The sequence below is a fragment of the Lepidochelys kempii genome, chromosome 1 (genome assembly GCF_965140265.1).
Source record: "Lepidochelys kempii isolate rLepKem1 chromosome 1, rLepKem1.hap2, whole genome shotgun sequence".
Classification (NCBI taxonomy): domain Eukaryota; kingdom Metazoa; phylum Chordata; order Testudines; family Cheloniidae; genus Lepidochelys; species Lepidochelys kempii.
In genome coordinates, this window is record NC_133256.1 from 117,101,094 (window position 1) to 117,126,032 (window position 24,939).

At 42.7% G+C, this 24,939-nt stretch overlaps 1 protein-coding gene across 1 annotated transcript in view; it reads right to left on the reverse strand.

Annotated features, from left to right (window-relative positions):
• NPAS2 (neuronal PAS domain protein 2) overlaps nt 1-24,939 on the reverse strand; it is a 204,606-nt gene that overhangs the window by 134,746 nt on the left and 44,921 nt on the right. The gene's annotated exons all lie outside the window — the stretch shown is intronic.

Here is a 24,939-nt window from a genome sequence, read left to right on the forward strand (position 1 = left end):
GTCCTTATTTTGTACTGGATTCAAATCAAGATTGTTGTAAAGTAGTTTTGAAACTGAGCAAGTTACTGTTGTTAACTAAGGGTATGTCTACACTACGAAATTAGGTCAAATTTATAGAAGTCGGTTTTTTAGAAATCGTTTTTATATAATCGATTTTGTGTGTCCCCAAACAAAATGCTCTAAGTGCATTAAGTGCATTAACTTGGTGGAGTGCTTCCACAGTACCGAGGCTAGCGTCGACTTCCAGAGCGTTGCACTGTGGGTAGCTATCCCACAGTTCCCGCAGTCTCTGCCGCCCATTGGAATTCTGGGTTGAGATCCCAATGCCTGATGGGGCAAAAACATTGTCGCGGATGGTTCTGGGTACATGTCGTCAGGCCCTCCCTCCCTTCGTGAAAGCAACAGCAGACAATCATTTCGCGCCTTTTTTCCTGAGTTACCTGTGCAGACGCCAAACCAGGGCAAGCATGGAGCCCGCTCAGCTCACTCTCACCGTACGTCTCCTGGGTGCTGGCAGATGCAGTACTGCATTGCTACACAGCAGCAACCCATTGCCTTGTGGCAGCAGATGATGCAATAGGCCTGATAGCCATCATCGTCATGTCCGAGGTGCTCCTGGCCGCTCCGGTAAGGTCTGTCAGGACCGCCTGGGCAGACATGGGCGCAGGGACTCAATTAGGAGTGACTCGACCAGGTAATTCTCTTTAGTCCTGCTGGCAGTCCTATTGCACCATCTTCCGCCGAGCAGGCAGGAGATGAGGATGGCTAGCAGTCCTACTGCACCGTCTGCTGCCAGCCAAAGATGTAAAAGATAGATGGAGTGGATCAAAACAAGAAATACACCAGATTTGTTTTGTATTCATTTGCTCCCCCCTCCCTCCCTCCCTCCGTGAAATCAACCGCCGATAATCATTTCGGTGAGATCTGTCAGGGGCACCTTGAAAAGTTTAATGGAAATTCAGTCCTGCCTGAAATACCGGGGGAAGGGATAGCTCAGTGGGTTGAGCATTGGGTTAAGCATTGGTTTGCTAAACCTAGGGTTTTGAGTTCAATCCTTGAGGGGGCCATTCTGTATGACAGTTGTTTTGTTTCTCCTTGATGTAAAGCCACCCCCTTTGTTGATTTTAATTCCCTGTAATCCAACCCTGTAAACTGTGTCGTCAGTTGCCCCTCCCTCCGTCAGAGCAACGGCAGACAAACATTCTGCGCCTTTTTTCTGTGTAGATGCCATACCACGGCAATCATGGAGCCCTCTACGATCACTTTGGCAATTAGGAGCACATTAAACACCACGTGCATTATCCAGCAGTATATGCAGCACCAGAACCTGGCAAAGCGAAACCGGGCGAATAGGCGACGTCAGCACGGTGACGAGAGTGATGAGGACATGGACACAGACTTCTCTCAAAGCACGGGCCCTGGCAATGTGGGTATCATGGTGCTAATGGGGCAGATTCATGCGGTGGAACACCAATTCTGGGCCCGGGAAACAAGCACAGACTGGTAGGACCGCAGTGTTACAGGTCTGGGACGATTCCCAGTGGCTCGAAACTTTCACATGCGTAAGGGCACTTTCATGGAACTTTGTGACTTTCTTTCCCCTGCCCTGAGGTGCATGAATACGAAGATGAGAGCAGCTCTCACAGTTGAGAAGCGAGTGGCCAAAGCCCTGTGGAAGCTTGCAATGCCAGACAGCTACTGGTCAGTCAGGAATCAATTTGGAGTGGGCAAATCTACTGTGGGGGCTGCTGTGATTCGAGTAGCTGACCCAATCAAAGATCTGCTGATATCAAGGGTAGTGACCCTGGGAAATGTGCAGGTCATAGTGGATGGTTTTGCTGCAATGGGATTCCCTAACTGTGGTGGGGCCATACACGAAATCCATATCCCTATCTTGGCACCGGAGCACCAAGCCAGCAAGTACATAAACCGCAAGGGGTACTTTTCAATAGTGCTGCAATCTCTGGTGGATCACAAGGGACGTTTCACCAACATCAACGTAGGATGGCTGGGAAAGGTGCATGACGCTCGCATCTTCAGGAACTCTGGTCTGTTTCAAAAGCTGCAGGAAGGGACTTTATTCCCAGACCAGAAAATAACCTTTGGGGATGTTGAAATGCCTATATGTATCCTTGGGGACCCAGCCTACCCCTTAATGCCATGGCTCATGAAGCCGTACACAGTACGGCTGGACAATAGTCAGGAGCTGTTCAACTACAGGCTGAGCAAGTGCAGAATGGTGGTAGAATGTGCATTTGGACGTTTAAAGGCGCGCTGGCGCAGTTTACTGACTCGGTTAGACCTCAGCGAAACCAATATTCCCACTGTTATTACTGCTTGCTGTGCCCTCCACAATACCTGTGAGAGTAAGGGGGAGACGTTTAGGGCGGGGTGGGAAGTTGAGGGAAATTGCCTGGCCGCTGGTTACGTGCAGCCAGAAACCAGGGGGGTTAGAAGATCTCAGCAGGAAGCGCTGCGCATCAGAGAAGCTTTGAAAACCAGTTTCATGACTGACCAGGCTACGGTGTGAAAGTTCTGTTTTTCCTTGATGAAACTCCCCCCAGCTTGGTTCACTCTACTTCCCTGTAATCTAAGCACCCTCCCCTCCTCCCTTCGATCACCACTTGCAAAGGCAATAAAGTCATTTGCAAAAAGAAAAGGCGTACTTGTGGCACCTTAGAGACTAACGAATTTAATTGAGCATAAGCTTTCATGAGCTACAGCTCACTTCATCGGATGCATAAAGTGGAAAATACAGTGAGGAGATTTATATACACACAGACCATGAAAAAATGGGTGTTTATCATACACATTGTAAGGAGGGTGATCACTTAAGATGAGCTATTACCAGCAGGAGAGTGGGGTGGGGGGAGAGAAAACCTTTTGAAGTGATAATCAAGGTGGGCCATTTCCAGCACATTTCCAGGAGTTAACAAGAACGTCTGAAGAAAAGGAGTACTTGTGGCACCTTAGAGACTAACCAATTTATTTGAGCACGAGCTTTTGTGAGCTACAGCTCACTTCATCGGATGCATACTGTGGAAACTGCAGTAGACATTATATACACACAGAGACCATGAAACAATACCCCCTCCCACCCCACTGTCCTGCTGGTAATAGCTTATCTAAAGTGATCATCAAGTTGGGCCATTTCCAGCACAAATCCAGGTTTTTTCACCCTCCGCCCCCCCCCCCCCCCAAACTCACTCTCCTGCTGGTAATAGCCCATCCAAAGTGACCACTCTCTTCACAGTGTGTATGATAATCAAGGTGGGTCATTTCCAGCACAAATCCAGGTTCTCTCACTCCCTCACCCCCCTCCAAAAACCACACACACAAACTCACTTTCCTGCTGGTAATAGCTTATCAAAAGTGAACATTCTCCCTACAATGTGCATGATAATCAAGGTGGGCCATTTCCAGCACAAATCCAGGTTTTCTCACCCCACCCCCCACCCCATACACACACAAAATCACTCTCCTGCTGGTAATAGCTTATCTAAAGTGATCATTAAGTTGGGCCATTTCCAGCACAAATCCAGGTTTTCTCACCCTCCCCCCCCCCCAAACTCACTCTCCTGCTGGTAATAGCCTATCCAAAGTGACCACTCTCTTCACAATGTGTATGATAATCAAGGTGGGCCATTTCCTGCACAAATCCAGGTTCTCTCACCCCCTCCCCCCTCCAAAAACCACACAGACAAACTCAATCTCCTGCTGGTAATAGCTTATCCAAAGTGACCACTCTCCCTACAATGTGCATGGTAATCAAGGTGGGTCATTTCCAGCAACAGTGGGGGGAGGGGGGAAAGGAATAAACAAGGGGAAATAGTTTTACTTTGTATAATGACTTAACCGCTCCCAGTCTCTATTCAAGCCTAAGTTAACTGTATCCAATTTGCAAATTAATTCCAATTCAGCAGTCTCTCATTGGAGTCTGTTTTCAAAGATTTTTGTTGAAGAATAGTCACTTTTAGATCAGAAATCGAGTGACCAGAGAGACTGAAGTGTTCTCCGACTGGTTTATGAATGTTATAATTCTTGATATCTGATTTGTGTCCATTTTTAAATATAACGTTGAAAACAGACTCCAACAAGAGACTGCTGAACTGGAATTAATTTGCAAATTGGATACAATTAGCTTAGGCTTGAATAGAGACTGGGAGTGGTTAAGTCATTATACAAAGTAAAACTATTTCCCCTTGTTTATTCCTCCCCACCCCCCCCACCCCCCGCCACTGTTCCTCAGACGTTCTTATTAACTCCGGGAAATGTGCTGGAAATGGCCCACCTTGATTATCACTTCAAAAGGTTTTCTCCCCCCCCCACCCCACTCTCCTGCTGGTAATAGCTCATCTTAAGCGATCACTCTCCTTACAATGTGTATGATAAACACCCATTTTTTCATGGTCTGTGTGTATATAAATCTCCTCACTGTATTTTCCACTTTATGCATCGGATGAAGTGAGCTGTAGCTCACGAAAGCTTATGCTCAAATAAATTCGTTAGTCTCTAAGGTGCCACAAGTACTCCTTTCTTTTTGCGAATACAGACTAACACGGCTGCTACTCTGAAATAAAGTCATTGTTGCTTCACATTCATGCATTCTTTATTAATTCATCACACAAATAGGGGGATAACTACCAAGGTAGCCCGGGAGGGGTAGTGGAGGAGGGAAGGACCAGGAGGGGTGGTGAAGGAGGGAGGGACAAGGCCACACAGCACTTTAAAAGTTTAAAACTTATCGAATGCCAGCCTTCTGTTGCTTGGGCAATCCTCTGGGGTGGAGTGGCTGGGTGGCCAAAGGCCCCCCACCACGTTCTTGGGTGTCTGGGTAAGGAGGCTATGGAACTTGGGGAGGAGGGCGGTTGGTTACACAGGGGCTGTAGCGGCGGTCTGTGCTCCTGCTGCCTTTCCTGCAGCTCAACAATACGCTGGAGCATATTAGTTTGATCCTCCAGCAGCCTCAGCATTGAATCCTGCCTCCTCTCATCACGCTGCTGCCACCTTTCAGCTTCAGCCCCCTCTTCAGCCCACCACTTACTCTCTTCAGCCCGCCACCTCTCCTCCCAGTCATTTTGTGCTTTCCTGCACTCTGACATTGTCTGCCTCTACGCATTCATCTGTGCTCTGTCAATATGGGACGACAGCATGAGCTCAGAGAACATTTCATCACAAGTGCGTTTTTTTCGCCTTCTAATCTTCGCTAGCCTCTGGGAAGGAGAAGATCCTGTGATCCTTGAAACACATGCAGCTGGTGGAGAAAAAAAAAAGAGACAGTGGTATTTAAAAAGACACAGTTTATAGAACAATGGGTACATTCTTTCACGGTAAACCTTGCTGTTAACATTACATACATAGCACATGTGCTTTCGTGACAAGGTTGCATTTTGCCTCCCCCCACCGAGTGGCTAGCCCCCCCCTCCCCCCCGTGGCTAACAGCGGGGAACATTTCTGTTCAGCCACAGGCAAACAGCCCAGCAGGAACGGCCACCTCTGAATTTCCCCTTAAGAAAAGCACCCTATTTCAACCAGGTGACCATGAATGGTATCACTCTCCTGAAGATAACACAGAGAGATAAAGAACGGATGTTGTTTGAATGCCAGCAAACATACACTGCAATGCTTTGTTCTGCAATGATTCCCAACTACGTGCTACTGGCCTGGCGTGGTAAAGTGTCCTACCATGGTGGAGGAATAAGGCTGCCCCCTCCCAAGAAACCTTTTGCAAAGGCTTTGGGAGTACATCCAGGAGAGCTTTATGGAGATTCCCTGGAGGATTTCTGCTCCATCCCCATGCATGTTAACAGACTTTTCCAGTAGCTGTATTGGCCATGAATGCCAGGGCAAATTAATCATTAAACACGCTTGCTTTTAAACCATGTACACTATTTAAAAGGTACACTCACCAGAGGTCCCTTCTCCACCTGGCGGGTCCGGGAGGTGGCCTTGGGTGGGTTCGGGGGGGACTGGATCCAGGTCCAGGGTGAGAAACAGTTCCTGGCTGTCGGGAAAACCGGTTTCTCCGCTTGCTTGCTGTGAGCTATCTACAACCTCATCATCATCTTCATCATCCCCAAAACCTGCTTCCGTGTTGCCTCCATCTCCACTGAAGGAGTCAAACAACACGGTTGGGGTAGTGGTGGTTGAACCCCCTAAAATGGCATGCAGCTCATCATAGAAACGTCATGTTTTGGGCTCTGATCCGGAGCGGCTGTTTGCCTCTCTGGTTTTCTGGTAGGCTTGCCTCAGCTCCTTAAGTTTCACGCAGCACTGCTTCGGGTCCCTGTTATGGCCTTTGTCCTTCATGCCCTGGGAGATTTTGACAAATGTTTTGGCATTTCAAAAACTGGAATGGAGTTCTGATAGCACGGATTCCTCTCCCCATACAGTGATCAGATCCTGTACCTCCCGTTCGATCCATGCTGGAGCTCTTTTGCGATTCTAGGACTCCATCATGGTCACATCTGCTGATGAGCTCTGCACTCACCTGCAGCTTGCCACACTGGCCAAACAGGAAATGAAATTCAAAGGTTTGCGGGACATTTCCTGTCTACCTGGACGGTGCATCTGAGTTGAAAGTGCTGTCTAGAGCGGTCACAATGGAGCACTCTGGGATAGCTCGCAGAGGCCAATACTGTCTAATTGCGTCCACAGTACCCCAATTTGACCCAGAAAGGCTGATTTCACTCGAAAAAAAGGGCTTCATCGTGTGGACGGGTGCAGGATTAAATTGATTTAATGCTGCTAAATTTGACCTCAACTCCTAGTGTAGACTAAGACTATAAGACTATACAACACTGCATGTGTGTCTACCATTGTTAACAGTTTCATACTGCCTTTCAAGTTCTAGTTGCAAACAAATATAAAACAGAACAAGTATACAAGCCTCTTGAATTGCATGCTTTTTGTCATAAATGTAGGGGTTTATATTAAATAGTTAGGAATGTTAGTCAGATCCTGGAGCTAGTATAATTTGTGGGGAAGTAGGTTAAGAGGGTTGACTATTAGAAATCCATTGGGAAGGAGGCCTTGTTGAACTGGCATGTATGTAATTGAACAAACCATCTTATGCGTTACTTTTGGATTTTCTTCCCCTCTGTTGTGTTGGCAACACCAGAATGAATAACCAGTTTGACACAAATGAGGCCCTATTGTGAGGGACTCTGAGTCAAAAATCAATACAAAGTCACCTTCCCAAGATAGTAAGTACAAGTGTTATTTTCTACTGCGGTTGTGCGATTTGATTCTGAAAACCAGAATGGTTATATCAACCAATTTTCTAGTTTGTGTTAGCCAGATCATGGTCCAAAACTACTTTATTCTTCTTACATCCTATATACTATTAGATACTGGTATTAAGAATATTTAATAACTCAATAAAACCTAAATTCAGCGCTTCGGTCCTTTACTTTAGATAAGCAAGGAATATTAAAAGAACCCTAAGAAAGGTGGTACAGGTAATCAGTTAAGCAGTTGCTTAACTAAGATTTGTTTTTATACCATATATTTCTTACACAGTACGACACACAAAATCCAAACTTTCAGGGTGCCAAGATGGATATCACAATTCCTGTATTTTTTTCTATTTATGGTAGTAATAACTCTTAAGACTCAGTTCAGCAGAATATACAAGCAGAATCCTCACAACTCTAGTCTGCACAAAGCCAGGAAAATCCCTCCATAATCATTTTACATGGTCTTACATAATGTAAATATAACCTCAAGGGACAGTAACTTCTCCTGGTTGGTAGGCTCTCTAGTTTTGTTTTGTTTTGTTTTTTACCCGTACCTCCTGTTTTGGAACAATGCATAATTCAGCCCTTGGTAATTAGAAAATAATTTCCATTGGACAAGTCCATTGTTGAAATTTTTAACATGTCACAGGAACAATACACCACTGAGTATTATCAGCCTTACAATGAGATGTGAACACCTACCAGCCTAAAAACAAAATCTACTTGCCTGTTCTTTACCATGATGATGGTTAAAGTGAGAAAGTTTATAAAATATTGCTCACTGATTTAAAAAAACCATTTGTTCTAGGAGAGTAGAATTTTGCAGATCTGCTCTACATTGTACCCTACTGTTTAACAACATCAATAATTAGTAAACTACATCAATTATTCTAATTATTATGTTGGGTAACCATGTGTATTTCTGAGTGACAATTTAAAAATATTTTTGATGATAAAAAACCTTCTTTTCTTTTGAGTCTTTTTAAATTCTATATCTTTTCAACAGTTTTAATATACAGGCTAGGAATCTTTCTTTTTTTTTTAAAGCAGGAAAACATATATGGTCTGTTACTCTATATCATTTGTTTAAATCCAAAAACCTGTTTAGTGACTACACCCCAAAGCTTTCCATCCAAAATCTCTTAACTGCCTCATTAACCACTTACATTTCTACTTTCTATTCCAGTGGTTCCCAGACTTGTTCCACCACTTGTGCAGGGAAAGCCCCTGGTGGGCTGGGCCAGTTTGTTTACCTCCGCGTCCACAGGTTTGGCCGATCACGGCTCCCAGTGGCCGCGGTTCGCGGCTCCCAGTGGCTGCGGTTCACGGCTCCAGGCCAACGGGAGCTGCTGGAAGCGGTGTGGGCAGAGGGACATACTGGCTGTTGCTTCCAGCAGCTCCCATTGGCCTGGAGCAGCGAACCGCAGCCACTGGGAGCTGCAATCGGCCAAACCTGCGGATGCGGCAGGTAAACAAACCGGCCTGGCCCGGCAGGGGCTTTCTCTGCACAAGCGGTGGAACAAGTTTGGGAACCCCTGTTCTATTCTATTGTTGAGTTTGAAAGCTTGTTCCATATTTCATCATCCTTTTTATAAAGAGATCCTGCCTTAATTTATATATGTCTCTCTCCTTAACCTTACTTGCTAGTACCTCTTATTTTAAATTTTACCATCACAAACAGTTTCAATTTTCTTTTTCCTTCAGTTTTCAGTATTACGGTTAGCAAGATTCCTCTTTCTAACCTTCCACTTTCTTCTTAGGGCCTGTTCTTTGTTGCCTGTGTATTGTGTAATCATTTCCGCCGTTGCAAAGTGAACACAGAATACTCCCAAACCAAAATGGCAATGTTTTACATCTATTCTGTATATGTTTTGCATGGATATAAACCACTAACATATGGTGCAGAACAAGGATGAATAAGGCCACCTATTTTCTACTCTGTGGATGGCAGATGTGCTGGCTAATTTTTCCTCACAATTATATAACTGATAGCACAGACACCCTGAGTTATAAAGATTGCCCTCTGTTGCATCAATTCAGTCTCTGCAATGTCTGTTCTAGAATGCAGCTGGGATGGCACATTTGCATACGGTATTTGAAAACCAGATTACTTTTCAGTTAGAATTTACAGGAATAATAATCTAAGGGCTAAAATGAAACTTCTTATTAGCATAACATCCTATGCCCATCAGTGCAGAACACACTCGATTTGGTGCTTCCAAGAAAGCACAGTATGTACCACAGAAATCCAAGGGTTCACACTCTTTATTGTACAGTTTCATTGTTTAAGGTTTTTATTTGTATTACTGAGGGCAGAGAAGGGGATGGTGGTGTTGATGTATATATGAGGCTCCATCATGCAGATGGTGGGTGGTTAAACAGTTGAAAGGGAAACTGCAAACGAGAATTGTTAATTTGTTAATGATAGTCTTGCATCCGCTTAGAAAAACACACACCTGCAATTCTCAGAATCCTCATTAATTACAGTAAGGAAAGCTACCTTATTGAGGTCAGAATATGTAGGGATAAAGTGAGACAGGCTAAAAGTCAAGTAGAGTTGGACCTTGCAAAGGGAATTAAAACCAATAGTAAAAGGTTCTATAGTCATATAAATAGGAAGAAAACAAAGAAAGAAGAAGTGGGACCGCTAAAAACTGAGGATGGAGTGGAGGTCAAGGATAATCTAGGCATGGCCCAATATCTAAACAAATACTTTGCCTCAGTCTTTAATAAGACTAAAGAGGATCTTAGGGATAATGGTAGCATGATAAATGGGAATGAGGATATGGAGGTAGACATCACCATATCTGAGGTAGAAGCGAAACTCAAACAGCTTAATGGGACTAAATCGGGGGGCCCAGATAATCTTCATCCAAGAATATTAAAAGAATTGGCACAAGAAATTGCAAGCCCATTAGCAAGAATTTTTAATGAATCTGTAAACTCAGGGGTTGTACTGTATGATTGGAGAATTGCTAACATAGTTCCTATTTTTAAGAAAGGGAAAAAAAGTGATCCAAGTAATTATAGGCCTGTTAGTTTGACATCTGTAGTATGCAAGGTCTTGGAAAAAATTTTGAAGGAGAAGGTAGTTAAAGACATTGAAGTCAATGGTAAATGGGACAAAATACAACATGGTTTTACAAAAGGTAGATCGTGCCAAACCAACCTGATCTCCTTCTTTGAGAGAGTAACAGATTTTTTAGATAAAGGAAACGCAGTGGATCTAATTTACTTAGATTTTAGTAAGGCGTTTGATACTGTGCCACATGGGGAATTATTAGTTAAATTGGATAAGATGGGCATCAATAGGAAAATTGAAAGGTGGATAGGGAATTGGTTAAAGGGGAGACTACAACGGGTCCTACTGAAAGGTGAACTGTCAAGTTGGAGGGAGGTTACCAGTGGAGTTCCTCAAGGATCAGTTTTGGGACCAATCTTATTTAATCTTTTTATTACTGACCTGGGCACAAAAAGTGGGAGTGTGCTAATAAAGTTTGCAGATGATACAAAGCTGGGAGGTATTGCTAATTTAGAGAAGGACAGGGATACCCTACAGGAGGATCTGGATGACCTTGTAAACTGGAGTAATAGGAATAGGATGAAATTTAATAGTGAGAAGTGTAAGGTCATGCATTTAGGGATTAATAACAAGAATTTTAGTTATAAGCTAGGGACGCATCAACTAGAAGTAACGGAGGAGGAAAACGACCTTGGAGTATTGGTTGATCATAGGATGACTATGAGCTGCCAATGTGATATGGCTGTGAAAAAAGCTAATGTCGTCTTGGGATGCATCAGGAGAGGTATTTCCAGTAGGGATAAGGAGGTTTTAGTACCGTTATATAAGGCACTGGTGAGACCTCACCTGGAATACTGTGTGCAGTTCTGGTCTCCCATGTTTAAGAAGGATGAATTCAAACTGGAACAGGTACAGAGAAGGGCTACTAGGATGACCTGAGGAATGGAAAACTTGTCTTATGAAAGGAGACTCAGGGAGCTTGGCTTGTTTAGCCTAACTAAAAGAAGGTTGAGGGGAGATATGATTGCTCTCTATAAATATATCAGAGGGATAAATACCAGAGAGGGAGAGGAATTATTTAAACTCAGTACCAATGTGGACACAAGAACAAATGGATATAAACTGGCCACTAGGAAATTTAGATTAGAAATTAGACGAAGGTTTCTAACCATCAGAGGAGTGAAGTTTTGGAATAGCCTTCCGAGGGAAGTAGTGGGGGCAAAAGATCTATCTTGCTTTAAGATTAAACTCGATAAGTTTATGGAGGAGATGGTATGATGGGATAACATGGTTTTGGTAATTAAATATTCATGGTAAATAGGCCCAATGGCCTGTGATGGGTTTTTAGATGGGGTAAGATCCAAGTTACCCGGGAAAGAATTTTCTGTAGTATCTGGCTGATGAATCTTGCCCATATGCTCAGGGTTTAGCTGATCGCCATATTTGGGGTCGGGAAGGAATTTTCCTCCAGGGCAGATTGGAAGGCCCTGGAGGTTTTTCGCCTTCCTCTGTAGCATGGGGCACGGGTCACTTGCTGGAGGATTCTCTGCTCCTTGAGGTCTTCAAACTACAATTTGAGGACTTCAATAGCACAGATATAGGTGTGAGGTCTTTTTTAGGAGTGGTGGGTGAAATTCTGTGGCCTGCGTTGTGCAGGAGGTCAGACTAGATGATCATAATGGTCCCTTCTGGCCTAGATATCTATGAATCTATGAATTACAATCTTTGTTTTATTTGCATTCAGGTTTTTTTTCCACCATGGGTTTGACTGTGGCATTTAGTCACAACTCTGTCTAGGTGTGCAGGGGAGCCACACCACTCTAGGAAAAGCACTTGGAAAATGCTGTCCACCATACCTCCTTTAGCTCCCCAGCTATACAGGGGTAGACCAATCTGAGACACCCCTTTTAAAGCATGCAAAATATTCTGCTCCCCACTCCTATTCCTTTAAGATAAGTTGCTCCTGTATCCAGTTCATTCTGAAACTCTGGGAAAGAGAGTGATCCTTGGAGAACATGCAGCTGAACAAGTTTCATAGATTTAGTTATATATTTAATTTAAATGTATAGTCTGAAGTAAAAACCACATGAATCAAGTAGTTCTGGACCAGCTCTAGAATCCATGTAATTCTCTGTTCCTCATTGTTCTGTAAATTTTATCTGAAGTGATAGTAAAATCAATTGTATTTCTAGGTATTACTAGTGCATTTTAGCAACATATTAAATATCTACACAGTAGTTTTAAGGCCATAATAACTGGGTAATGAAACAGAATTATAGCCATTCTTTTCAGTGTTTATCATTCATACTCAAGCACATCCTTACTTCATAGTGTATATCAAACTCTTCCTATGAACTAATCTGAAATACAGATTTCAAGAAGCCTTAGCCTGTCCTCTTCCCACACATCAATTGAGAGCAGGATGTGGTCCACAGAGTGTACGCTGAACTTAATTTTTAGAATGTTCTATTAATTGCTGTGTTTTAATAAAGAGAAGTTACTAAAGGTCCAAACCTTGCTCTTAGCTAATAGAAAAATACAGTTGCTCCTATTTGACCTGAGTAGCTAGTCAAATTTCAGGGTGCTGGGGATGTTCCAGTTGGAAGCTGAAATTGAAGGCCTCTAGTATTGTAAGAATTTGTAGGATTAGAAACTGGGACCATGTGGGTTCTTTGATTTCCTGAACCAGTGCAGACTGCTCTTCCTGCTCTGCCCCGGAACATACTCCACAGGCCAGACTAAGGTGGGGCTCTCAGCCTGCTCTCTGGCGAGGCACTCAATTGGGCCTCCCCCTCTTGGAGCAGAACAGCCCCATGCTCTCTGAGTGGGATGCCTTCTACAAGCCTTTGTGACTCTCTTAGATGACGAGCATCACATCCGTTCTGCAGAGGCTGCCCTCCGGAAGCCTCGCCAGGAACAAGGGCTGGCCACCTCTTACGTCATCCATTTCCGACGGCTTGTAGCTGATACTGGGTGGAATGAACCCTGGATGGCAGGGGCTAGCTAGATGGGAGTAGCTCCAGGCCAGAACCTCAGCCTCTGTGACAAATATTGTGACTACTTGGATGTGTTCAGGAAGAAGAATGCAAACTTACTACCCCCACATAGAGATTATGACTGCCCAACGGACCTACAGGCCAGGGCCAAGGTGCCCTACAGACGGATATACTCCGTGTCTGAACCAGAGCTGGAGGTGCTACATAGGTATAAACTGAACCCATAACAAAAGTTTAACCCAACTCACAATACTAATCAATTATTCCTCTGCCAGATATGAAACAATATTGGAAAAATAAAAAATAAAAAAACAGTACTGCAAAAACTTTAGTCAAATACTGCCATGCTAGCTCACAAAGGTGAAAAATATCCCAGTCTCAAGTACTGTGAACAATAAAGTAGACCATACATACTAGGGTCCCAAACTTACTGCAAATCAGATCAATCGGCGTGCTTCATTGACTTCAGTGGGAGCTGACCCCAGTTCTAAATGATGTTTACCTCATTTACCATAATGAAAACTAGAAGTCACTAGTACTTCAAACCATCTTGACGTTTATATGCCAGCAATTGCAAAACTCATACAGAAATATTAGGTATGTGCCTATATCCCTGAAAAATATGAAAAGTTAGCTATTGCATAATGCTGCATATTTTTAACAGTTACCGAGAACAAAAATAGTTATGGACAAAAACAGTGCCAGATTTTGATATCCTTTGATATCCTCACTCAGAAAGGATAGCACTTTACTTTAAAAGTAGTACATGGATTTTAATGGAACCTCATATAGAATGCAACATGATTCAATGTGAGTAAAGTTCTGGAATCTGACCCTCCAATGCCCCCAGTGAAATGGAAAGGTGACTTGATCAATCAGGATATAATTAGTTAATATAAAGTAAGGCATCTTAGATACTGTAACAAAAACTATGACAAGCCTACTGACATCACAACATTCCATTTTAAATGACTTATACTTTTGCTCCATCACTACCGGTTTGTTTGGATTTTCTTTTTTAAACAATATCTGATTCAATGTGGGTGTTCTTTCCTCAACCTTCTTCCTTTAGACGCTTCAAAGGGTAAATTCCTAAGAGAGCTTTTATGCTGGTTCCTATTGTTTCATACTTAAGTTAAAAAAATGTTTAATCTGAACATCAAGACCTCGTGAATTTGTATAATTCAGAACTCCTATACCTCTCAGATGCTGCCAATGTAAACTACCTAAAGAGCAGAGAATTAACTACACTTTATCCTCTCTCTGACTGATTGTGTCATAGTACCTCAAAAATATGCAGTAGGGAGCCTCTAAAATCCCAGAAATTAGAGTTTGGATTTTCCAAAGGGGCCCGAGAGCATTAGGCATCCAAATCTCAATCCTTTGAACATCCATCCCAACGCAGAACGTTAAATCACCTCACTCTCAGCATCATGGGACACCAAAAAAATAAGACCAGCACATTTGTCAAATGAATTTGTACATAGTCCCCCCTGCTCCTTATTTCAGATACTGTATCCGAACATTCTATTTGTTCCTTTATTTGCTGTAACAAACTTTTAGACAGATTACACTGAAGTTTAATAAACACTCTTGCAATTGGGCCAGATCTTCAGCTTGTGTAAATCTGCATAGTTCCATTGTCTTCAGTATTGCTACCCCAATTTACATCTGCTGAGGATTTAGATCTTCGAGAAAAAACAGACGTCTTAAAAGTTAGACACAATTCTAACGGATAAATCAATCAACACTTTGTATTGTCATATATAATCCATATTTCTCAAGTGCTGAAGTCAGTTGCCTTGGGGATGGTGCAAGTAACCTTTGATAAATTTTGGGACTCTGTGAAAGCCTAACAGATGCATTGGCCTCTAGGAAACTGGAATCTAAGTGGGTAGATGTGGCAGCCCAGCACACAGCCCCTCACCTCAATTTCCTGTTTTGGATCCCCAAATAAATATCACACTGGATTTTTCCAGTCCAGTCACAACAGCCCTGGTTAGGGAGCAAAGTTCAAAACTAAACACAGTCTAGCCAGGCACAATCCAAATATCCTTAGTATGGTGGAAATCCTTCCTCCCTTAGCAAGCTACTCCCAGCCCTTCCTAGCTAGAGCAATTCCCCAGGTCTCAGAGCCTTCCTTGCAGGAATCTCTCTCACAATTTGCAGTCTCACTACCGCCTCCTGAGCTTTCCCCTTGCTGCAGCCACCTTATGCACTTTATAGAAAATTGCCTGATTCCCCTCAAGATAAGGTGTCCGTTCTGTAATCAGGATTGTCTTGACCCCAGGCTCTCCAGCCCAAGGGCAAGCACACTGTTACAGTGGGCTGAAAAGAGTTTATGTTACCATGGCTTTGATGAAAGACAGGCATTGCAGAACAGCCAATGTTTTAGTAAAATGGCAGTATTCTTTACATTTATTCTTATGTCTTTATAACTCAGTAAATATTTGACTAATATGAGCTATTTCTTTAATCACAGCAACTTCAAATGGTCCATGGTCTAAATCCAACCTACATTAACACAGAGAATATCTTGAAAGAAGTCACAGTTCTTAAAACTGTACTTTGAGGCTTGCAGTAAATTTATAGGTTTCAGAGTAGCAGCTGTGTTAGCCTGTATTCGCAAAAAGAAAAGGAGGACTTGTGGCACCTTAGAGACTAACAAATTTATTTGAGCATAAGCTTTCGTGAGCTACAGCTGCTACATGCATCCAAAGAAGTGAGTTGTAGCTCACGAAAGCTTATGCTCAAATAAATCTGTTAGTCTCTAAGGTGCCACAAGTACTCCTTTTCTTTTAGTAAATTTATAGGTTTCAGAGTAGCAGCCGTGTTAGTCTGTATTCGCAAAAAGAAAAGGAGTACTTGTGGCACCTTAGAGACTAACAAATCTATTTGAGCATAAGCTTTCGGGAAAGCTTATGCTCAAATAAATTTGTTAGTCTCTAAGGTGCCACAAGTACTCCTTTTCTTTTTAGTAAATTTATAGTCAGTTAAATAGAGAGAAAAAGTAGCAGTGTACGATGCTAGAGAATTTTTCTATTTCTTTCAGTCTTTTTAGTTGGAAATATCGATATGAGGAATGGTAATATAGCTACTAAATTCAGACTCATATGGTCATAAAGATGTATTACTCACATCAGTGTATCAGACAGCTTCCTCAATCTTGCTTTCTTTGTAAATCCAATTATCTTGTTCTAGCACTATGCATAATCCTCTAAATTACTAACAAATCACATACTCCTAATTTATGGAGGATTGCAGTTTAACCAATATTTTTACCATGAACTATAGTTATAAAACATTTTTACTGAAGCTGTAAAAAACATGAGTAAATCAATCTTTAATAAAAAGAACAGGAGAATTTGTGGCACCTTAGAGACTAACAAATGTATTAGAGCATAAGCTTTCATGAGCTACAGCTCACTTCATCGGATGCATAGAATGGAACATATAGTAAGAGATATATATATATATATATATATATATATATATATACACATATATACACACACATACAGATAAGTTGGAAGTTACCATACAAACTGTGAGAGGCAGACAAACACCTACAAGATCTCTATCAAGCATTTTTAAATCTACAATACCCACCTGCTGAAGTGAAAAAACAGACTGACAGAGCCAGAAGAGTACCCAGAAGTTACCTACTACAGGACAGGCCCAACAAAGAAAATAACAGAACGCCACTAGCTGTCACCTTCAGCCCCCAACTAAAACCTCTCCAGCGCATCATCAAAGATTTACAACCTATCTGAAAAATGATCCCTCACTCTCACAGATCTTGGGAGACAGACCAGTCCTCGCTTACAGACAGCCCCCCAACCGGAAGCAAATACTCACCAGCAACCACACAACAAAAACACTAACCCAGGAACCTATCCTTGCAACAAAGCCCGATGCCAACTCTGTCCACATATTTATTCAAGTGACACCACCATAGGACCTAATTACATTAGCCACGCCATCAGGGGCTCATTCACCTACACATCTACCAATGTGATATATGCCATCATGTGCCAGCAATGCCCCTCTGCCAGGTACATTGGCCAAACCGGACAGTCTCTACAAAAAAGAATAAATGAACACAAATCTGACATCAGGAATCATAAAAGAAAAGGAGTACTTGTGGCACCTTAGAGACTAACCAATTTATTTGAGCATAAGCTTTCGTGAGTTACAGCTCACTTCATCGGATTCATGCATCGATGAAGTGAGCTGTAGCTCATGAAAGTTTATGCTCTAATAAATTTGTTAGTCTCTAAGGTACCACAAGTACGCCTGTTCTTTTTGCGAATACAGACTAACACGGCTGCTACTCTGAAACCTGTCATAGAATCATAGAATATCAGGGTTGGAAGGGACCTCAGGAGGTCATCTAGTCCAACCCCCTGCTCAAAGCAGGACCAATCCCCAATTAAATCATCCCAGCCAGGGCTTTGTCAAGCCTGACCTTAAAAACTTCTAAGGAAGGAGATTCTACTACCTCCCTAGGTAACGCATTCCAGTGTTTCACCACCCTCCTAGTGAAAAAGTTTTTCCTAATATCCAACCTAAACCTCCCCCACTGCAACTTGAGACCATTACTCCTTGTCCTGTCCTCTTCTACCACTGAGAATGGTCTAGAACCATCCTCTCTGGAACCACCTCTCAGGTAGTTGAAAGCAGCTATCAAATCCCCCCTCATTCTTCTCTTCTGCAGACTAAACAATCCCAGTTCCCTCAGCCTCTCCTCAGAAGTCATGTGTTCCAGACCCCGAATCATTTTTGTTGCCCTACGCTGGACGTTTTCCAATTTATCCACATCCTTCTTGTAGTGTGGGGCCCAAAACTGGACACAGTACTCCAGATGAGGCCTCACCAATGTCGAACAGAGGGGAACGATCACGTCCCTCGATCTGCTGGCAATGCCCCTACTTATACATCCCAAAATGCCAATGGCCTTCTTGGCAAAAAGGGAACACTGCTGACTCATATCCAGCTTCTCATCCACTGTCACCCCTAGGTCCTTTTCCGCAGAACTGCTGCCTAGCCGTTCGGTCCCTAGTCTGTAGCGGTGCATTGGGTTCTTCCGTCCTAAGTGCAGGACCCTGCACTTATCCTTATTGAACCTCATCAGATTTCTTTTGGCCCAATCTTCCAATTTGTCTAGGTCCCTCTGTATCCTATCCCTGCCCTCCAGCATATCTACCACTCCTCCCAGTTTAGTATCATCCGCAGATTTGCTGAGAGTGCAATCCACACCATCCTCCAGATCATTTATGAAGATATTGAACAAAACCAGCCCCAGGACCGACCCCTGGGGCACTCCACTTGACACCGGCTGCCAACTAGACATGGAGCCATTGATCACTACCCGTTGAGCCCGACAATCTAGCCAACTTTCTACCCACCTTATAGTGCCCATATAGGGCATCCAGCCCATACTTCTTTAACTTGCTGACAAGAATACTGTGGGAGACCGTGTCAAAAACTTTGCTAAAGTCAAGAAACAATACATCCACTGCTTTCCCTTCATCCAAAGAACCAGTAATCTCATCATAGAAGGCGATTAGATTAGTCAGGCATGACCTTCCCTTGGTGAATCCATGCTGACTGTTCCTGATCATTTTCCTCTCATGCAAGTGCTTCAGGATTGATTCTTTGAGGACCTGCTCCATGATTTTTCCAGGGACTGAGGTGAGGCTGACTGGCCTGTAGTTCCCAGGATCCTCCTTCTTCCCTTTTTTAAAGATTGGCACTACATTAGCCTTTTTCCAGTCATCTGGGACTTCCCCCGTTCGCCACGAGTTTTCAAAGATAATGGCCAATGGCTCTGCAATCACAGCCGCCAATTCCTTTAGCACTCTTGGATGTAACCCGTCCGGCCCCATGGACTTGTGCACGTCCAGCTTTTCTAAATAGTCCCTAACCACCTCTTTCTCCACAGAGGGCTGGCCATCTATTCCCCATGTTGTGATGCCCAGCGCAGCAGTCCGGGAGCTGACCTTGTTAGTGAAGACAGAGGCAAAAAAAGCATTGAGTACATTAGCTTTTTCCACATCCTCTGTCACTAGGTTACCTCCTTCATTCATTAAGGGGCCCACACTTTCCTTGGCTTTCTTCTTGTTGCCAACATACCTGAAGAAACCCTTCTTGTTACTCTTGACATCTCTTGCTAGCTGCAGCTCCAGGTGCGATTTGGCCCTCCTGATTTCATTCCTACATGCCCGAGCAATATTTTTATACTCTTCCCTGGTCATATGTCCAACCTTCCACTTCTGTCAATCTTTAATGCAAACTCCTTCCCTCCCCTCCTGACTTGGGGAGGGAGTCTGGCTTCTGTTACAGTTACTGTATTTTTAGTAGGTTGTATTTTCTTTGGGTTCCTCATTGGTGTCTATCCAAACAAATTTTTTTGGTTGGGCTTGGGACAAAATTTTTAAACTTGGGTTTTCAAAATTAAGCACTGAAATCTATATTCAATCACCTACATAAGTGATTGAATTTTCAGAGGTTTCCACCGATTTGATGCAATCCCCCTTCTGTAATGTTAATTTTTTCATAGATATACGATGGTTATATTAGTTATCTGTTAGATAAAATGCGTCTCACAAAGTATTCTGAATTACATTGAGGCTATTAAGAAATGCCAAGAGAATTCCTAATGGTGATGAGTCACTGAAACCAGTTGCAGATGTGGTGCTCAGCACCTTTGAAAGGCAGTCCACTTATCCAGGTGACTAAATGTGGGATTAAATGCCTAACTTTAGGCACCCAAGTTTGAAAATGTCGGCCTAGATATGTAACGCTAGTATTTTGTCTGGCTATGGAGAAGACGTAGGAGTGAAGATATGGCATGAAACTGCTATACATAGTCTAAAGAAGGTAGCAGTATTGGTAGGGGTAGGTGAAAAATGGAGATTCTACTGACAGCATCACTGGGCAGCATCTCTAATACAACAGAATTTACAGAAGTCTAGGTTCAGGCCTGCCTTTTCACCATCTAGGAAGGGGGCAGAACATGTGTGACAACACATGTCATTTAATTTACAGCCAGATAAACAAAAACTCTCTCCCTAACTTCCCATCCCATCATTGTTTTAGCTTGTACATGCCAAATTGACATGAATGATATTTAAGGAGGGAGTAAGAAAATATTGCATAACATTATGTGGACTGATTGAATGTATAATTCTTTCCAGATCTTTTCAGTGACACAAAACTATTAGAAATGCCAAGAGCACAACCTTCATATTCTCATAATAATGCAGAATACTTTGTGATGTCCGTTCTATTTGATAGATAACTAATGGAATGACCATAAATTTGTGAAACACAACATTACAGAGAGCAAGCAACCTGTGTTTTGAAAATTATTGCCAGTTATGGATACCATTATCCATAATGAGAAAAGGAGTACTTGTGGCACCTTAGAGACTAACCAATTTATTTGAGCATGAGCTTTGGTTAGTCTCTAAGGTGCCACAAGTACTCCTTTTCTTTTTGCGAATACAGACTAACATGGCTGTTACTCTGAAACCTGTCATTATCCATGTTTAGTATTGCCGTTTTACTTTTTAAAGCAACAATATTTTTATTATCGAAGTCCTAACATTTGTCAAAGCCTCCCTTCTGGATTTTCCCCATTGTTTTAAGAGTAAAACTGCATCACATGCCTTTCTACAGCAGGTAATTGTATGTGTGCTCAATTAACACATTGATTATAATTTTCAAAGTTCAGATCTTTAGCTTTTATCTGAATGAATTACTATTTCATTAGAAACAAATATGGATTCCCAACTAGAGATTCTGGATCAGAGATCTGGCAGAATGTCCAAAGTAGAATATTCTACTGTACTCTTTCTGTAATACTGAAAGATTCTACCATGCTCATTATCCAAAGAAGAACAAATCTTTAAATTACTAATACAGATCCTAATTTCATAGCTAGCTTGCTATGAAATTGTTGGGATGCTTTCCAGTCTCACAAGATATACAGGGGCAGGCTGGGTGATGGCTTGGCTGAGAGACCTTGAAGAAAAACCCAAGCACTGCTGGAAATGGCACTGATAATTCAGCAGATGGCACTCTAACTTTGACTCAATGTCACAGAATGTTGATAGGGGCACTGAGCAGGAGGGAAGTCAGAGATTTCATGAAAACACAGTCTCACTGCCTGATCAACCAGGGACACTTCTAGGAGTGGGTGAGTAGGGTGGTCACCGTGAGCACCAACTTCCAGGGGAGGCCAGAGAGCTGTGCTGATGCTTGGCTGTTTTTTTTTTTCTTTTGTTCTGCTGTTTGGGGGATGTGGGGAGAGAGAGAGAGAAATGGGATATTTCCCACCATGGTTAGCAAAATGGCTAGGGCCACTCCTGTATGCAACCCTTCTTAGATTTTCTCTCTCCATGCTATTCTTGAGATGGCAACGACTTCCACCTGAAGCCTATGAAGAAAAAGGAGGGTCAAGATCTGCTGTCCCCAAATGAGATTTTTTTTTTTAAACTGTTGCTTTGTGTCAAGTCACAGAAGGTTGGTCTCTTTCTCTCAGCCGTGATCACTGTGGAGTAAATCTTTTTACCTGATGGTCCTGTCATGTCCTAGGGGATAGCTGCTTTTCCATATTCTGAATCTATCAAGCCAGATGTTCTTTGGCCCAGTCTGAACTTTGACCTACTCTGGGGTTACAGACCATTCAATCTTCACTCCCAACCTGACACTCTATCAGGGGAGCCCACGCCACTGCTTCCAACTGTGATGCCATGGAATTACTCTCTCTCCCAACACGCCCTGCAGCACCCCAGCTGGACTAGATACACAAGGCCTGACTCTGCTCTCATTCCCACCAATGTAAATCAACAGTAACTAGTTTGAGATCAACTGAGTTATACCAGTGTAAAACGGATCTGATTAGAATCAGGCCTATACACTCTACCTCTCAAAGAGAGTTTGGGTAAGTGGACACATAGCAGCTATGTAGCCTTCCGTAAGCAGGTGTGTTACTCAGGATCCACCTAAGCTTTGGGTGTGGAGTTTGGCCAGTCTGCACAACTCTCTGGCCATGTTCCATGCTGTGCATCAGAATTTGGCCTAATGATTTAAATCCCTGTAGGAACACAGTTACAACTACGTGTATCACATTGGGTGCAATGTTTGCTCTAGAGTCAATTCAAAGGAACTCCCTGGTGAGTTAATAACATTTTTTAATGCTGTGTGTTGGTCCCTCGATATCACAAGATTACATATTTGTGCCAGGATTTTCTCTTATTTCTCCATCAGCAATTCACAACCTGCCAGACAGGCATTATTACAAAACCTGACATTAGGTTCTAATTCAATTCACATTTATCTGTCTCCCACTGGAAGTGTAACATGTTCAGAAAGCTGTAGCTGATACCCTGTCTTATGGGTTTTTGCAGATCTGCCAACTTATGTAAAGGAAAATGTTGGTCCCCATATATTAGATTACATATATTGGTTGCTTTGTGTCTTTTCACTGTAAGACTGGCAATTCTTTTTGCAGCTGTGCTTTAAAATGGGTTTTCTCTGAGGCATAATAAAAATATCACAGTGGCGGCATACATCATCTTCTGGATGCCATGTTATGTGATGCAATTTTTCATGGTACAGTAAGTTTGCACTGGCCCAAAATAACTGGAAGTGAGAATGTGCATTGACCTGCTCCAGAGCAATCACATCATCCACCAATAGTGTGGAAGATCACATGAGTCAATGCGACTCAGTGCAGTACAGTAAGCTTATCTATTTCTTCCTCTGTAAATTGCAGCACAGAATAAACTGGTGAAAGTAGTTCACTGATGTCTGATAGAATTGCAATACATCCCACTGATATTACTCTGAGAGAGCACACTGGGCAAATGTATGATTCTCTCCTCTCTTGAGGTGTTGTCCTAACTGCATAAGAACAAGATACTGTACATTTTTCCTGATGCAAAAAAATAACAGCTTCTCTACACTTGAAACACTACAGCAGCACAGTTACAGCTGCGCCACTGTAGCGCTTCAGTGTGGACACTACCTACGCCAACGGTAGAGGCTTGATTGTTTATTGATGGTAGAGGCTCTCCCATCAATGTACGTAATCCATCTCCTCAAGAAGTGATAGCCAGGTCAATGGAAGAATTCAACCATTGACACTGAGGGTTAGGTTGGCTTAACTATACCACTCAGCGGTATGGATTTTTCACACCCCAAGCAATGTAGGTAGGTTGACCTAGCTTTGTAATGTTACCAGGCCTCAGTCCCATGGTGTGAAAATCTGCCCGTGAGCAAAATTCATTCATACACTCTGTGAAAAGCCAAAATACATCGGCTTTTTGCAGGGAACACCACAGGAACTTGGGGAGATGGTTCCCACGCACCCTCAATCTGTGGGTCAGGCCACAGAACGGCAAAGCAACCCTTCTGCAGTTCTGTGTGGGGTTATAGGACCCTTGGATCCACATAAGAGTGGATCTTGCAGCCCCACCCCACTCCCAATCACCTTTCTCATGCCAGCCTATTTAGCGCCAGTGCATGGGGTGCTATTGGGATGTAGGGACAAATGTGCAGCCCCTCTGACTGTCCTCACCACCCTGCGTAACACCAATGTATGGCTTACATGGTAGAGAGGTCCATGGCTGAAGTTCATCCTTAGTGAATAAAGTACATTAATTTATTTTAATGTACTCCACTCCCAATGAATAAATACTGATGCAACAAAGTGCTCGGATAAAACCTTTTACTGGTTGTATTCCCATGAGGAAAGAGCTAAACTAACATGGTTATGACAGGGAACGTTTTTGATAATATATATATATTTTTACCAAACACTTTGTGTTACCATTTTAACCAAACGCTTTGCAGACATTACACTGTAAGTTAGCTTTCCCTGTTACCAGGCCAATTACTGTTAACTCTCTTCTCTTTTATTTAATTAAGTCATATATTGGTTCAGAATCCGACTGGATGCCTGAAAGATATCTATTTTCTGCAGATGAAAGGAGTTGGTGGTGTGATTTCACCAATTAATTTATGAATATCCTTTGAGCTTCAGGAGATTTAGTTCTCCCTACCCAGAAAAGTGTAGGGGGATGTGGACTGAGGATGTAAGGGCACAGGAGATTGGGATTATATATAGCTAGATGTTTGAACCCTTCTAGGTACAGGACCTGCTATTAACTATAATTGAGGACATAATCAATATGTTTCTGGAAGAAGACATTTGGACCTGAAGATTCTGTTAGTAGGCTGCTGCCTTCAGAATAAAGAAAGAGTGATTCCGACCCCTCACCTCAAATAAGGATCCTGCAGTGAGACACAGGATTTTATTCTTCTGGAAAAAGACACCACAGAGAGGCCAGTGAGTACATCAACTAAAAGACAATCTTACAGTGGCGGCATATGGCATATGGCTAATCTTTATGGGAAGTATGGGGGAGCACTATCAACATTGGCTTCTATTCCAGGACTATCTTGAGACACAGAAGGGCACTGGTGTGCCCTCCAAAAGATTTTGAAAAGGAAAGGCCCCTGGGAGCTCTGTGATGGTTGTTTCTCTCCACAATATGCAGAGGCATGTGGATATATTTTTTTTTGTCACTTTGTGAATGTTTTAAGCTTTACCTTAATATAAAATAAAGATTTTTTTAACATGAAATCAAAGACACTAAACACTTCTCCAATT